This window comes from Nyctibius grandis, chromosome 31 (genome assembly GCF_013368605.1).
Source record: "Nyctibius grandis isolate bNycGra1 chromosome 31, bNycGra1.pri, whole genome shotgun sequence".
NCBI lineage: Eukaryota > Metazoa > Chordata > Aves > Nyctibiiformes > Nyctibiidae > Nyctibius > Nyctibius grandis.
Window position 1 is genome coordinate 4,879,603 of NC_090688.1, and position 17,603 is coordinate 4,897,205.

The window sequence follows — 17,603 nt, forward strand, 5'->3', positions numbered from 1 at the left end:
AACTTGCACTTTCTAAATCTTCTGCAGCCACATCAGCAGAGCAGGCAGGTGCGAGCATCGCCTGGGTGCCAGGCACCCAGTGCTGCCATCTAAAGAGAACAGAAGCCAGTGGGTTCGAAGCAGAACGTCAGGTACCTCCAGGTAAGCGGCAGAAGCATCTGTGCTGCCTCCAGACGCCCTTTACACAGACAGCAGCCTTGGGCTCTGCGCAGCCTCCACGTGAACCTCCCTAACAACTGCTGAAACACAAGACTGCCCTGGTAAAAGGCATTAAAAGCTTATCTTTTAGACATAACATGGCTGTTACTCAGATTTAGGTACATTGGAAAGGGAACGAGGGATAAAATAGACATAAACTAGTCTTTACATGACTTAAGCCTTAATCACACAGAAGAGGATGGAACCACCTTGCTTTACAGATCTGCACCAGCGGACCTCTGCAAGAGGCTGTCGTGTTTCAGGAAGCACCAAATGTTTGATCAGAAACTCAGTGGGATTCACTGTGTTCGTGCTGCTCCCTGCACCCTTCAGACAGGAGCGGGGCAGGCAGCGGGGTCACCTCACCTCGACCCACAGCAGCCCCGGCGGCTGCACGTAACGGTGCGCAGGAGGAAGAGCTCTCTCGAGGTGGGGAAGGGGGATATCACGGGTGCTTGGGCAGGCTGGGGTGTGTGCCAACAAGGCAAAGCACAGGCCAGGGACACGCGGAGGTAGGCTCTGCTGCCCTGCCCCAAGGACCCGGAGCTAACTCCCACTGCTCACCGCCGCTGCGCTTGCACAAGAGGGACTGGCAAGACGTCGCGGATCTGTGCGCTCTCCTGGATGGCTGGAAACCAGGGTTTCAGTTTTGGCATCTTACCTGAATACTAGGAACAAGCACAACACCTGGCTGTTTAAACTCAGGTGCGTTTGCAAGAGACTAAGCACGCCGCTTGGACCTTGGGTCATCGTATCACTCAGGGAAAGGCAGCCTGTTATTGCCCCTGGGCAGAGCCTAACGCTGCCACTGAACAGCTCCTGCCTGACACATGGCCCCGTGGCCACCCAGATGAACGGTAGCAGCTCCCGTGGCCATCAGTGGGTGCTGCTGTGGCTGCCAGGTCACTGGGCTATGGCTCCACAGCTTTTATTTGGGGAAATACAGCACTACCTGGGAACCAGCATCAGCCATGGGGCAGATGGAACAGCAGCAGGTACAGCAAAAAAAATCAAAGAGCTTTTTTCCAAAGGCAAGTGAGTTTGATAGAGCCCAGTGTAGTGACAGCTTCCTCAAACACACACCGAAGGTCAGCACACTGCAGGCTGCACCAAGAACACGTCTGTCACCTCTCCAGGTCTACTACAGCCCTAGCAAGGTGAGACGGGCTAAGCACATCCATGAACTTGAGCAGAACACACTCACCACCAGCACAGCCGCGTGGTTGGGCTTCACTGTGCTGCAGCTTTGTCTGGTAGGGACAAAACACAATCTCTTGGGCTCACTTCCTCCGTGGAGGATAGCTTGTGTCTGCCCTCCGGCTGTCTGCACCCCGTATTGACGAATGCAAACAACTCTTAATTAAAAGCACTGGAGTTAAGTCTTCGTCACATTTTGAAAGAGGCAAAGCCAGGAATGCAGCACGCTTGAGTCATGCAGCAGGTTGTACAGCATCGCACCACCAGCAGTAACCCCACGCTTCTCCTCATTTTCCTTTCCAAATAATTAATATTTATGATAAATGTATCAGCTGCTTCGGGCTTGTCTGGCGAGCTGGACCCTGGGCTCGAGATACGGTTGGACACACGGGAGCCTTTTGGCTACCTTCCTCCACCCCACGCTGGGTATTACCGCTGTGCCTACATGGGACACCCCTTCTTGCACAACAGCTTCGAGCCTTGAGAATTCGAGTTTTGCGGGATGTTTTGGATCCCACCACCAGTGTCACCTCTTTAGGAAGCAAAAACAACCCACAGCACATCTGCAGTTAGAGACCAAGTCTTTATAAGGGACACCTGCAAAAGCACGCAGAGCTACGATCCTGCAGGGATGTTGGAAGCGGGCTCTCGATGGCAAACTGATTATAAATTTATCTTAATAGCACATTAAACCCAACAACTTCTGCAAAGGGCCCCAGGCCCGCTGGACTTACAGTGACACACAAATGCTTTTGTATATTCTGGCAATAAAATAAGTCTCTTTAAAATACCAGATATTTCTGGACCACGGAAGACAGAGCTCCCCATCTGATTTACGGCCTTGCTAACAATGTGGGAAACTCATTACAAGAAACAAACAACCACGGTGTCGCTTGCCACCTCCCACCTGGCCCAAGCAGCCCCATCTTAAACTACTACTATGGAGCAAAGCTGTTCCCACGGACAGCGGGCGCTGGACCGTGTCTCATCTCGGTCGACCCTAAAGCCTGCAAACCCAAAATGCAACTTGCAGACGGAGCAGCTTGTAGATGAAACACCTCGCAGCTTGCGTGGGCTCTTCACATCACTGTACTCCTGTTTCTTGGGGAGTGACCTGCAGATATCACGACAGTTTTAAGAGGACACATACCCTGGGTCAGTATCGTTTCTGAAAAGCTACTCAGAGCTCTTCATCCAGAACATACTTTTATCAGCTCCAGAAGAGGAAAAAGCTGCCAAAGATGCAACTAACTCATAAGCTTTCCACCTGAAATCACCCACACAAGCAGCCTGAGTACAAAAAAAGTTTGAAGGCAAAACTCAGGTATCGATGTGTTGAATTAAGCTGCTCGCTCCCCTTCCCCGTCTCAGTCTGAGCAGGATCAGAGCACTCGGCCTGTGCTGCGCGGGCCCCAGGCAGCGCGAGCTCAGGGCTCCGCGTCAGGGCAGTAACAGCAACGCACAGCCCAGTAAAAAGCCATTTCTCAGCCCTTCCTGGAACTCCTCAGCCTGAGCTGCCTGTTGATTCAGCCGCTGGTGGGGCCGCGCGGAGCCAGCCGCCCATACACAGCCCTGGCGCTGAACCCAGCTTCAGCAACGGCTGCAGTTCAGAGTATTTTTTTTATTTGCTCTGCTTGGAACCACGTAAATAGCATTTCTGTTTGCCACTAATCCATCCATGCTGGCGCTTCCCAGAGTAACCGCTGCTGGGAACGGACCTGCGTGTCTTCGGATGCCCAGGGCTTCCCCGCCACGCCGCCCTGCCAGCCCTGCAGGGCGCAGAGCAGCCGCGGTGCCACGGGGAAGGCAGCGAGGTGCCGCTGGGGCACAGAGGAAACCGCTGCAGAGGACAGGAGGAAGATGCCAGTGTCTGGCCGTGGATAATCCCTCGCCAAACAGAACTTCGTGACATCTGTTTGTAAGCTAATGACTGTAAAGAAATTCGCTGTGAAGTCTCTGCAAACCAGAGGTGCTCGGCGATAGGAGCTTCGCTTGGGGTTTGAGCCAGAGGAGGTGGCACACTGCAGGCATGAACTAATATATTCATCACTAAAATTCCACAGCAGGCACAGAAACAGCTGAAAACATTAAGGAATGTTGTTGTTCTAACTCAGCCTTATGCTTTGCTGCTCCTGCTGACCATTTTAATTGCCAGGTGAAGAATTAAGGCAAAGCACGCTCAGAACAACAGCATCTACACCTCTGTTAATTTCAGTCTAATATTAAGAAGGAGCCAAATTATTACAGCCCCTGAGCAACTGCCACTGGAGCAAACCCTAATAGCAATGGGAGGGAAGGGGGTAAGAAAGGACTGGACGTGGCACTTAGTGCCCTGGTCTAGTTGCCATGGTGGTGTCAGGGCAATGGTTGGACTCGATGAGCCCAGAGGGCTCTGCCAACCTCACTGATTCTGTGATTAACAGATAATGTTAGCTGTACATCACCTACAAACCTCATTAATTCTGCTATTTGTTAGAGGGAAGAAAAATAAAGCAGTTGGATTGTACAAGAGAGAAATGGGACGGCAGAAATGCAAGGCTGAAGTGCAAGGCTCATACTGGTGAGCTCTGGAGGAGGATGCTGGCACGGCCCCCGGGCAAAAGCTGCTGAGAGCAGCGGGGTGTTTCACCTGGGGCGGAGGGACCCGGCATACCTGGGAGGAAACCCACTGTGACCACCGGGCTCCACTGAAACCGGGAGCAGCAGGCTGAGGCACAGACGGGATGAATTCAGCTTTGATTAAGCAAAACAGAGCCAAGGGAATTGCATTCTGGAACAGTTTTCATACAGACTGTTACGGTGTATTCACAGGCATCCCGAGGACGAGCAGGATTTGAAGCACAATTATCAGAGGCTCCAGGTGGCCCAGCCGGTGCCAGCCAGGCACTACCCACCAGCAGGTTTTGGGGTGCTCCGGCGCGGAGCAGCCGGTGACACACGAGAAGCATTAGTAACACGGCTGAGTCCGAACTGAGTCACCCGACCACAGGAAACTCACCGGGTTCACCACATCTCTCCCACCGCACCGTGGGAATGGCAAGGGAGGAGGTGGCGAGGAGAGCCCAGCCAGGCAGACAGTGACCGACGGGCCGGGAACTGCGCAACGGGACTCACCCGTGTGAACGGCCCCTACGCACATCGCTGCTCTTCCCCATCCAACAGTAAATGCTGGACCTGCGCCGCTTTGTTTCTCTTGGGGAGGCTCCCAGAGCTGTTTTGGCACAAAAACAACGGAGCAGCCGTTCCCATTCTCCAGCTACGGCAGTTTACTGCAGCTCTTCCCGAGCTCTCGGCTGACCTCCCGTCCTGCTGCCTCTCAGGGTCCCCGAGGGACCATGACTACCCATTCTGCCCAAGGCCCAAGCTCTCCAAAGCCAACTGGGCTCCTTAAACCGAACTTGTAGGGCCTGTGAACCCTATTTCAAGCCATTCTTACCCAGTAATGCGTTTCCCAGATGCGATGCTCAAATGGCAACCGGCTACAAACCTGTTCTGGTGAAGGCAGCTGTGAAATCCAGCACCTGACTGTGGGAACGCAGAGGTCATCTCCCCAAAGCCAGTGAAAACCAAGAGGTGTCAACTCATCTGGAGAACAAATATCAACATCCATACCAAGGCAGACAGACCAAAGGAAGCATCAGATCTGAGAGTGATGGGAAGACAAGAGATTCCCCCAGCAAACATAAATACCCTGTGCGTACCCCCGTGCGATGGCAGGCAGCTGCAGCCTCTCAGCCACATCCATCTCACCTATTTCACATCACTTCAAGCCGTAACAGAGCGGATTCCTGGTGTTGATGGCACTCACAGCCCTGCACTCACTCAGGCTAACCCTGGGAGATGAGGGCAGACAGCCCTTATTGTTGTCTTGGACACTGAACCTGAACCCTGCACCAGTTCTCCCCTCTCCTTTTTCCATTATTCAGCCAAACAGCAGATATCCTTGGGCTGACACACCAGCTTCGAGAGAGCGAGGAGAGCGGGTGCTATTAACGGGCGTAACGTACTCGCTGCTCCCAAGGTGCACTCTCTCCATCCCTCTGGTCCCCCAGAAGTCTGCGACCGTCCCCCTCGAAGGGCTGCATGCATCGCTTCGGGGTACCCAAAATTATAGGGGCCCCTCCGCACAAGTGGAGGGATGGTATCGCATCGAGATGACCCCAGAGCAGCCAAGACAGGCACCCAGACAGGCTCGTCTCTGCAAAGCCATGCAGGGTGACATGGCTGGAGGGCAGCCAGGAGCAGGGAACCCGGGAATGCATTCGGACGAGACGGGCAGTGCAGATAAGTCTGCTGCAAAAGAATGTTTTGGGGGTGACTCGTGATTGTGAGAGAAGATAGCGAATAGTTGTTTGGTCCTGGTCGATAAGGGAAAGCTGTCCTGCTGAACAGAAACACCCCACAAGGCAGACCCTTACCCTGAATTTTTGTGGTGAAGGTATTTAACGTTAGAGACTCACAGTCTCTCCTCTGTATACAGAGAAAAATTCACACTCAGGCTGCAGTTCATGGAAAATTGACAGGAGGTGTGTTCATATTGCCAGATTTTAGTCTGATACAAACAACACTGAAGGTGCCAAGAGGTACAAGGAAAGGAGAAAACTGTAAAAAACAGTTTACAAAAATCACAGCATCTTCAGGTTCCTCTTAGGAGACTGAAACCTGAACAAGGCCACTGGAGAGAGAGAACCGGGACGTTGCCCCAGATCTTTTTTTGATATGTTGAACTGAGATTATCTCAATTGTGCTAAAAAAGCCACACACAGAGACTGCCACGATCTCAAATCCTCCCTTGCCTATCTGCACGCTGCTGATTGTGTCTGATTAAAAACGCAGGGGACTTTTGCACATGCTGCAGAAAAATTCTTAGAAAAGCGTTTCGAGCACATAGGAGGGAAGGAAAGGTGGTTTGTAAGTTCAAGGGTGGAAGAGGTGGAGAGAAGGGACATCAAGGAATGGCCATCACCAACAAATTACAGACTGTGGGGAGAAGATGTGGTAACTCAGCTGTCAGCCAGGGACAGGAGAGGGACCTTGGGAAAAATCAGGTGTCATGAAGTGGTGCTGGATGAGCACGTGACAAAGCGCACGTGACAAAGCGCTTGAGCATCTCGCCGAGCTCAAATTAGACGTGGAGAACTGTAAGTCCTGTCCTGTTTCCAGTGCAATTCAGCTTCGAGCATGGGCTGTTCCATTTGGAAGTGGTTTTATTTATTTTTTTTTACATATGGGCACTAGAGACAGGGCACAAATTCACCTGTCAGCTTGACTCTGAGAGCAGGAAGGCGGCAGGGCAGCCTGATTTTGTCCAGCCTTCCCCCAAGATGACAGCGTTCCCAGCACACTCTGAGCAAAGGCTGCTGTCATGCCTGCCTCAGAGAACAGTTAGTCATGTCTGGTTCTGCAGAGGCACACACTGTAGTTAAAAACTAAGTGGGTCCTCTGAGTAAGTCACTCTCACCCTGTGTTTCAGAGCTCCAAGGTGAGCAGTGAGCAAGAAGAGCCTGGAGGCGAAACCACCGCAGCCCAGGCTCCTACGCCAGCTCTGCCACAGCTTTCCTGCACAGCCTTGGGAAAACAACCGACCTTCTCCTCCTGCGAGGCCACTGGGAATGTTAACAAAGCCCTTAGACCCAGACAGAAACCAGCATTTGTCACAGAGGAGACAGGATTCTTGTCGATGCTGATAAAGCTGTAAATGTGCTTACACAACAACCAGCAGCTCACCGAAGAAATCCTGTGCACGATGCAAAGGTTAACTGTTGTTTCTCTACGGATCACCTGTTGCAAGATCTCACCCGACACTGCAAAAAGCCCTGAGATAATTTCAAACCATTCAAAAACCCCCAAAATACTTCCCGTTATTCCTTGTGCCAAAAGCATGACAAGCTTTGGTCACTCCTGACAGATCTGAGCTTCCCAAAGCTTGTGTCCCCAAAGCCAACCCCACCAGCTCCGTCACAGCAGCATTAAGTGTATTTCAGGATGGAGGTTTTCATTTTGTGCTGATGAGCTCAAGTGCAATAGTTCAGAAAAAAAGAAAAAAAGGTTCATTGCAGAGCTGGAAGGAGAGCTTGGATGTTTAGATGCTGTCCCACAAAAACTAGCAGTTAATTTATTTTTAGCTGCTCTCCTTGAAGAGCGAAGTTAAGAGCAGCAGGACTGGTTTGCAGAGGCAAAGCCCTGGAAAAGCAGTTTACATGACTCATGATTTTTTTTCCCCACACTGAAACCAACGAGAAGGGGCAGCAAGTGCTGCTAAGGATCGTTTCCTTTCGTTTCAGGGGCTGCCTGAAACAGGATTAACATCGGCAGCACGCGCCCTTCCCAGCCGCTCTGCACAACCACCCTCTCATCTCCAGACAGTTGGGTTAAAGTCAGGCACAAAGTCCGCGTATCGCCGCGCTCTGCGTGGGTCCCGGCGGGTGTGCCTCTGGCACAGGCACGGCATTTACTGCAACAGGGAAAGGAAAAGGAGAGGGATTACTGGCAGCGCGGGCCACTCCTGCTGGCAGCGCTCTGCAGCCACAGCGAGACTTTATAAGGAAATTTCTTGGACGGTGCTGCCTGTCCTCCTGTTGCTGAGGGTTTGTTGTATTCCATTGCAGATGCTCTACAAAGTTATTCTTAGCAGGTATCCGGTGTAGAACCAAATCCATCCCCAGGCTAGGGACTACCTGCAGAAACACCAAACCAGATTTGAGATCTGCTGTGGAAATAAAGCATCGCTTCGGTTCAGAGCTACTGAAGCCAAGACCAGAGGAAGCAAAGACAAGGCCCAGGAGATTCAGGTTTAAGCAGCTCCTAGTACAGGTGATGTAACAAGGTTAAGTCAGGCTTTGTCCAACCTTTGGCTGGACCTGCTGGTACGCTTCCAAACGCTGAGATCGATCACATTTCACCATCAGGCTACGGTAACACTCGCATGGGAGGCTTCCCAGGGAAGTTCTTCGTTTGTTTGTACTGGGGGTGCCCGTTTCTTCCAGATCAATGATTTACTGCCCCTGGCACAGCGCTGGCCACGTCCTCATGGTCCCTCAGAAAGTCCAAATTAATAACAACCTCCTTACGTCTCATTTTTAAAAAGATGAAGGATGCCAACACTGCTGTGTTAGCTCGGCTCCAGCCCAGGCTGGAGGCACCAAGTTCAGAGTCACACCAAAGATGTTGAGGAATAGGATCTACTGTCTGTCTTTTGGGGCTGGTTTGGTTTTTCCTCCCAGACAAAGGTTGGTCTGACCTGGGGGATGTGGACTGTCCATTTCCATCAAATAGTCACCGATAACGAATCAAGCTGAGGAAAGCAATCGGCAGAAAGCCGAGATGCAGTTCAGGTTTAGAAGCACAGCCCCCAAACTAACTGTTGACTAATTTGGCTCTTAGGAGACACTTTTGCACCCACATTTTCCCCGTGGCCTCGTTCAGCGAGTGACAATAACGCTGAGGCTCCCTGGGCTGGACTGGCAGAAAAGCTGGATGCTAAGGAAAGAACAGCTCATGTATGAGCTCCTGTGTGCACAGAGCGGAGAAACCCAAAACAGAGGAGGTTTCTCCAGTCCAAGCTGCCATCAAGACTTTAAAAAAAGCAACTTTCCATTCAGATTTTTAAGTGAAATAGCTGAGTGCCTAATAAGCAAACTGCAACTGCCTGAACTCAACCCAATGGCATTTGGGGATTCCAGATGAATTCCAGAGAACTACAGCAACAAGCAACTGAAAGTTGCCAATATCCATTTGATTTTAATAAGTATGAACAAGATTTAAAATACCAGAGGGCGGGGGCTGTATGTACAACTAATAAAGGTGTCTGGTAGCTTCAGTGATCTGGAGACAGTTCTGGGATTCAGAATTTAAACAAATACTAAACAAATGAGCTGGTGCAGAGGAGCAGAGGAATGCTGGCCTCAGGGCTGAGGAATGCGAGCCCGTCCAGACGGCAGCAAGAGAGCAGCTGTACGTGCACCCTGCACTGGGATGGGAAACCAGCTGGAAATATGTAAAGTTACTGCTGTTCAGGCACTTTTACATATATCTATACTCAGAAAAAACAGATAAAGAAGCAGCAAACCTCTTTACTGACAATATGCCCAGGCAACTCTGTTCCGCAACTTGAAAGCACAAATTCAACGAGATTCAGATAAGAGATTGAGGGCTTTCACACTAGGAAGTTAGAAATCAATTATAAAAGCAATTGACAGCTGGATTATTCACCCAAATCCCCTGCACCCTCTCGGCGATTTGCATTTCAAACAGACCAAGTTTCACAGCAGGACAGATCGTTTCCCCATCCTGTCTACAAGTTGGCGCAGGACTGAACTGTTCTTCCAGTCAGCCCACAAGCAGGGCGTCCTATCTCCAATAAAAGGTTTGCTTTAAAAATCACAGTAAGCATTTTTGCACATCGATAGAGAAGTGCTTAGGCAGCTCTAAACTTCAAAGGATCTGTTCCAAGCCAGACAGACCTGGTTTAGCAGAGGCCAGCCCTGAGCCTCCCTGACTGTGGGTGACACCGCGAGCGGTGCAAGAAAACCACGTTTTTCTCTAAAAACCAAACCCAACCCCGATATTTACATGACCTGCAGCATAGGTGCCCCCACACCGTCTCATTACACAGCGATGGGTGATGTCTCGCGTGTCCCTCAGCATCTCACACACCAAAACAAATGTCAGGTTTGCTCAGTCATGTGTGACTAACTCGGCCAGCTCCTGGGCCAGCCGAGCGCCTCCGCGTCGCACACAGTCCTGTCAAACAAAGAAACCTCAGCTCTGCAGCTGGAAACGGCCACGAGGATATACTCGTGTTTACCCAGAGTTTAGAGGTTGCAAAGGAAAGGCTGATTTAATTATCCTGGCTGTTCGCCAGTTTGGCAAAGGCAGGACAGAGCAGCGGCTCTGCCCAAACTTCAGGGACCCCCTTTTTCCTCCCCAGATCTCCAACACTCCTCAGCCACGGCTCTTCCAAAAAAACCTAGATTGTTCTCTCAGGCCAAGGAGCAGAAGAGGAGACCCAGGCTGTGGTTGGAGGAAAACCCACGGGGGCTGTGGCTGCTGGGTGCGCAGGTGGAGCGTGTGGGAGGGCAGGAAGGACAAAACCCAGAGCCAGCACGAACTGACTCAGCAACGCTCACCCCCTTCCATTATCTCAGATCTTCAAGCAGAAATGTTAAAATACACTTTCAAAATGAGAAGGCAAGCTGGAGATGGTTTACATAAGCAAGCAAATGTTTTAACTCGTGCGAGTTACCAAGAGCACAGATGCACTGGGAAGCTGCTGCTGAAAGATGGAACCGCGAGTCCCGGACAGCAACGGGGACTGCGCTGAGCTGTAACGGGCAGAGCACAGCCAGGGTCAGTGCGGGAGGAGGCTGAGGACAGGCTTCCCACGCAGGAAGGGCTGGGATCCCAGCCCACATGACGGGAAGGGAGAGTCCACCCAGCACGGCGAGGGCAGCAAAGGACAAAGCCTTACCCCTGGCTGTCAACATCAGCCAGAACACCCCGGCGCTGCAGACACCACGGGTCAGAGCGTGTTGTTGGTTCCCCTGAAAACAGCTAAAAGAATTCTTTAAAGATTAGCTATGCCCCAAGACAAATAACACTCAGTACAACAGGAGTAACATTGCAATTTAAAAAAATACAGACTTTTTTCCTTCCTTAGATAGGTAGGGAACAGAAGCATCACCACAGCTGGCAGCTGCGGGTATAAACAGAGAGGCCACCAGGGCGGGCGGAGGGGCCACCATGAAGCAAACTGACAAACCCCCGGCTGTACTTGTTTTTCCATTATCTAATATTAGCCCATGTAGGTATTTATGAACCTTTCTGCAGTGCCTTCAAGCTAATTCCCAGAAAATCACGTGCCTGCGCAGTGAATTCAAGATTAGGAAGCCTTCCAATGTTTTCCTGAGAAGAGATGTGATCACCACGCAGCACTAACAGCACTTTGAAAATCTGCCTTGTTGGTCGGCTGCCAGATACTGACCCAACGAGCATCTTATTAAGCCTCCAGTCATCTCTTCCCAGCTATTTGTGTCAAACTGTGTGCTCTGAGGCTTGAAGAGCCTAAAGCAACTCCAGGCTGGGGGCAGAAGGACAGGCATCAGTTACAGAACCACATTATAAAACATTTGAAGAAATATGACGTGCTCAGAAATTAGTGCTCGTGTAACAAGTACATGACAAGAGCCTCTCTGGTCTACAGCTGCAAGAAGGAGTAAGTCAGGAGTCATCAGGCTTGAAAGGCTCATTTAATTTCTCTGGGAAAAAAGAGTATAAATGCCACAGACATTTCCAGCCACAAGTCACACGAGCCACTGAGCAGGGCAACCCCTCTGTCCAGATCCGACAGCCCTATGGGAAAGGCACTGGGTGGCTGTACCCCCTACCCCTTCCCTGGGATGGACACTTACAGAGCTCAGAAAGCACAACATGCCTGTGAAGTCTGGGCAATGCTGTTATATTTAATAGAATCCATGTAGATGCCTGTAGGAACCGCCCTGCAGCGATGGGAACAAGAGCTGCTGGCCATTAAGTTCCTTATTTGAACAACCTCAGCTCTTCATGCAGCCTGCCTCTTCCCACTGTTTGCTTCTGGACAGCTGCAAAGGCAAAAAGCACTCGGTGTGCACTGCTCAGCTGTCTTCAAGGGAGAAATCATGCCTAGAGGGCAAGGCAGCTGAGAGCTCCCCAAAAGCCTGGCTACAAATTCTGTATGAAACAGCACCTTATTTAGACAATTTGAAAAATGTTACAGAGGGACACTCTGGCTGGGAATTTGCATAATGGGCGTCTACATCTTGCTTACCTAACAGGGGAAGAATCCTGTCTGTCAGTAAGTCTAGACTGTGGTGTTGAATCCAGGGGACGGAGGAATCTCCCGGCCAGAAATAACACCCGGCGCGGGGCAGGGTGCTGCCATCTGCCGACACCCACCGCGGGGCCGGCGAGGCTTTTGGGGGGCTGCTCTGGAGGGGGAGCGAGGCTCAGGGCTAAGAGCTGCAAGAAAAGCTGCCATCCTCCTCCTCCTCCTCCTCGCAGAGCCCAGCTGACTCTTCCGAGCGCTCCAGGGAGAGCTGGGAGGACTGGGGTCCCCTGCGGTGCCTCGCTCGGCTGTGCTGGCTGGGCTGTTGGCTGTAGCTGCAGTTGAAGCGATGGCAGCGTGACAGTCTGGTTTATGAAGATGTATGTACATTCTTTAATATCAAAGGCCACAGCATAACATCAGCTTTCACATCTAAAACAACCCAGAGGCTTAGGTGGCTTAACAGAGACCTCTGCGGTTCAGTCCGCCTCACTGCAGGCTGTTACTCCAGACACACTTTCCCACTGAACTGGGTTTTAGAAGGTCAGATGCCCCAAAGGCACAGGGGTGGGTGTTTAGCCACGCTCCCACCTCCAAAAGCCTCGCTGCGACACAGGGAAACACAGAACCACTGGCTTTGGAGTCAGCTCCTCCGAGCGACTGCAGAACAGCAACTGTTCGTCATCTGTCCACGTTCTCCTCCTGCCCCACAGCAGCACCAGCCTGACCCGCTCCTCCCCAAAGCCCCCGTGGGGATGTCAAACGCCTCCCAAAAACGGGAAGGTTTGAAACACACGCTCAGCCTCCTGCCCCTTCGATTCCAACGGGTACGCTGATAAAAGTGAGCAACGCTCCTTCCCTTCTCTGAAACACAGCACCCTTGATCTAAAGATAATCCATCGCTAGGACAACAGAACAATGCGAGCACGATGCTCTATTCTCAGCTACGGGTTTGTCATCTCACCAAGCTCAAGTTCCTTTACCTTGCTGGTATTTCACACATGGGACAGGAAATATAGGATTGCACAAAAGCACTGCTGCTGCACGGAGGGACTTCTGAGGCTCCACGGAAAGCGCTCGTGCCAAGTACTACACTACGAGGACAGCGGTGACCAGAGAAAGGGGACACCAACACTCACGCGCCGCAGTCTGTATCCCGCTGTGAAATCTTCAGCTATTGAGTCCAAGCAGCAATAGATATCGTTCCTTTAAAGCCGACTAAAAAGATTTCTAAGTATTTCATGCAAGCAGCTGCACTTAGAAGTCAGCATCTGGTGACCAGCAGGGCGACGATGGACAAATGGGATGTGGTTAGACCCAACTGCACGTGTCACGCGTGGCGCCACGGACCTGCCACCCGCACGGCAGACGAGATTCGAGACCTCGGAAGAAAAAGATAGGTGAAGACAAGGTGGTGTGAAAAACTGCAGAAGGTGTTTTGGCAAAGGAGGCAGTGGAAACGCGCGGGTGAAACGCTGTTTGCAGGAAGGCGGAGCAGACCGAATCCAGGCTCAGCCTCACCATCATTTCCTCCAAGCACCCGACACTTGTCCAACGTGGCCCATCTCCTTTACGCAGTGAGGTTTACTAGAAGGTGAACTACAGCTACAGGCATCATTCCTGTTTAAATCAAGTTTAAATATTGCATTTGGGGGCACCCAGGGAAACGATCAACAAAGCAGACACACTGCTCTAAAACTTTCAGACCGATGCTGCTGGTGTGTTCCGTGCTCCGAGATCACGCTAAGTTCTAGCGCAATTTAAAACAGCACAACTGATATTTAGCTTATTTCTTCTATGGAAGAGTCACGAGGCTTTAATCACCACGCTGCTTCATTAACTGGAGATTACTAATTACAGGCTCTGTTAGTCAGCACTACCAGACAATGTTTTAGTGTTGATTGTTTGTATAGGGAAGATGGGAACCGACGATTTAATAATTTTCATGGAATACAAGGTGCTTTGCAAGGGCTGTCCTCAGCCGAACGGACAAAAACCATTACGGTTGTGCCTCGTCGCATACTTCAGAAAGGAACAGCTTCAGTGGGATCAACGTGAAGCCAAAGATGAGAGAAAGCAGCACAGGACAAGTGAGGCACGTACCTTAAATCATGTGTTGAGTCTCCTGCCTCTACCCTGGCCACTCTGCTTAGAGGGCAGGGAGAGGACAGGACGTTGGCAGCATGTAATATTCCAGCACAGAGCAAAACTGCTATTATACAGAACGAAAGAAGCATCATTCCCATTATCTCCTGCTCCTGTGCTACTGGTTAACACGTACGTACGTTCCAGCAAAGGCCAGATGAAAAAGGAAACCAAACTTCATCCTCCAGCTACAGCAGTTACAGCCTGCTGCCTCCCCTGGCTCCCAACGAGAACAAAGGCTCCCACACACCCCTCCCGCCTCCTGACTAAGAGGGACACGGCTCTGGAATCTATAGATCTGCTTCCCTAATTAAGGAGGTGGATTACTGTTACATAACGAGCAGAACGTCGCTCCACGTGGGCTGCGAGTAATCACCAGCCTTTGTCTCGGGCCAGCAGGAGCACGAAGAGCCGAACCAGAGGGTCCCTGGGAAGAGCTGTCGTTGGGCAAACACCACGACGGTGTTACCTGCTGCAGGTAACAGGTAACCATCAGTGGAAGGTAAATTAATGATGCAGAGTTCTCTTTGCTCACCTTACTGCAGCGGAGCAGGTTCGGCTACCGTCTCGTCGGGCACGCTTGCTGCCGGGGATCCCGGTAACGATTCCTTCTGGAAAGGAAAGGGGAATTGAGGAGATCCATCACTGATAGCTAAACAGATGGTGCGTTATTAATGAAGTTATAATTTGCAATAATGTATTTTACTCCATTGACTGCACTTTTATCACAGCAGTATTTACCTCAGTAATCAGGGCAATGAGGAAGCACCGCGGTCGCTGCAGTTGTCTGGTTTTACTGGTATCAATTTTCCATACCAAAGAACTCGGTGTCCCAGGTACGCTTCGAAATTAACATTGTTTTGTTTGAATTTTACAGTGTCTCCAAGCACATCTTTGTTTTGTTGCACACAGACACACATTGACAGGACCCATTTTTCTTTGTTTTTTTTATAAATAACACATGACCTGAAGGTCACGCGGTGTATTTCAGACCCTGGATGGGACTGGGTGGCATCTGAACCTGGAGATAACTAATGCTGCAGCTACTGGATGAGAGTTCACGTGAATATTCTGCTCTAGATCTCACTGCAGTCTAACTGCTGGGCTAGACTTAGCAGATGTTGAGCATGAGTCTCCCATGGTGGGAGAGGGAGAGGTGTTTACACCTCTATTTTCTGGGGGGAATGCTGCAGAGTTTTAGCAGAGAAGCCAGCAGAGTCCCCTGGCTCAGCACAGACACACCAGCAAGCTTCGTTTTCAAGAAATGAGCACAAAAAACCCTGAGTCACGTTCAGGTTTCTCACATGTGGGGATGCTCCCCTGCCGCTCCACGCCACGCAGGACCTCCTCCTTCCTGCCTACCAGTAAGGCATTGCTCAACCCTCCTCCGGGCAGCCCAGCTTACCCAGCTGAACCCAGAGCTGCGGTGAGCGAGAGCTGTGGATTAATTCCAAGAATCCATCTGAGCCGAAATCCGACCCTGCTTGTTTGCTCCACTTACTGGCTGAACACAAACAATTTTTTTTTTTTAAAGGAGTAAAACCTACGTCATTTACTCTCCACTGGGGTTTAGGCCACGGCTTGCCTTGCCCCTTTCACCTCCGTCCTCTTCAGATTTCAGGAAAGCAAAGGCTGAGGAAAAGCCCTCTTGCCAAGACAAGCATTTAAAGAAAAAATTAATTTTTTTTTTTTTTGAAGAACAGCAATTCTCACAAGTACTATATTCCAAATGAGAGTGGCAAATCCACATAAATATGAATGTGAGAGCACAAGAAAAAGCCTTACTAGGAAACAGAACTCATGTGAGGTAGGAGACCAAGGCCACGGGGTGAAGTGTAAACTCTTCAGAGCAAAGGGCACCGGGTTTGCCATCGGCCTCTGAACGGCTCTCGGCCACCACTGACCCACCCCTCCCGGACCAGCGAGCCCCTTGCTGCTTTCCCACGTTCCCCCTGCTCGAGTGAGCTTTTCCACAGCGCCGTCCCCATGCTGGCAGCCCCCGGCGAGGCTTGGGCTGGGGACAGCAGGTGGAGAGGAGCCCGCGTCTCCCTCCCGGCCCGAAATAGCGAACGCCCGAGCCGGGGCCTCGCTCGTCGCTATCGTTCCTGCTCAAGCAGCACAGCCCGGCCTGATCCCCCCCTCCCAATCCAGACTCAGTAAGTCAATTCGCTCTTCAGCCCTTTCCGTACAGGATGGTGTGTCTTTGTAACGGGAAGGAATGAAGATTACTTTCCCAATATCCTGCTAATTGCTGCAAAAGATGAATTTGCCCCCATCTGGCTGCGCTGAGCCAGCCTTCAGCTGCCATCCCCACTCCATCGCCTCCCGACTCTGCCAGCTCTATGTGATTTCATAGCATGAAAAAATAATCACGGCTTCTAAATTGCGCACAGATTTAAATAGCAAGCAGCTCGGCCCCGTGAAGTATGTGCAGTTGTTTAAGTGTCTCTGGTGCTCTGTAAGAGCTGATAAATGCCACGCTGCGACAGAAGCAGCCCCCACCTCCGAGCTGCAGGAGAGAGCTCAACGCCTCACTCGAAGCCAAGCACCCAAAATCAAATCTACCTTGGACTAAATGGAGTCTTGAAGCTGTAAGTGAAGTGAAAACCTGAAAGGACAATGCACACGTTATTTTTATTTGTATTGTTCTTCCTTGAGCTCTGTCAGCACACCCGTTTTCTTGATTGCTCTTTCTTCTTTGATTTTAAAAGCAACACAAGAACCTCTGCACTGCCAATTTTTAAATCTCAGACCAGCCACCGTCTGAAGAGCTGTTCAGGCTTTCTGCAGGCGCCACCATTTGAAGGCCATTGCAGAACCACAGCAGAAGTCCCTGCAGCTGAACGCAGTCCCCGAGCAGCTCCAGCAGCACCACCACGAGCACCACACTGGCAATTTTGACACAGACACTTCACACCTCCCATCCCAGCAGTGCTGGTTTACGGCCTCTGCAAAGCGAGCTGGGCAGGAGGCAGGCCTGGAGGCAGGCCCTTGGCTAGAAGGCTACCTGTTGGGCTAGAGGCAGAGCCCGTGCTGCAGGAGCAGCCTCTTGCCTGGCCTCCTCCCAGCTCCCCCCTCCTCGGGCATGCGACCAGCGCCAGCTTCGCAGACACCCCCAACTACACCCAGTTAACAGCCACGGCATTTCTCCTGCCCAGACTTTTGAACTGGAAGTTAATACACAAGGAACAGTTTGCTTCAGGGAAAAAACAACCCAACGACTTTCCAGAAGAACACAAACCCATCTTTGGCTTTCCGCAGA

At 51.1% G+C, this 17,603-nt stretch overlaps 1 protein-coding gene across 2 annotated transcripts in view; it reads right to left on the bottom strand.

Moving 5' to 3' along the window:
* The window catches only part of GNG7 (G protein subunit gamma 7), a 69,719-nt gene that overhangs the window by 33,125 nt on the left and 18,991 nt on the right, over positions 1-17,603 (bottom strand). The window contains exon 3 of one of the 2 annotated variants that reach the window (XM_068420606.1): positions 14,877-14,949. The gene's annotated coding sequence lies outside the window, so the exon portion shown is untranslated. Of the gene's footprint in view, positions 1-14,876; positions 14,953-17,603 lie in introns of both variants that reach the window. The other variant, XM_068420605.1, reaches the window with a different exon arrangement.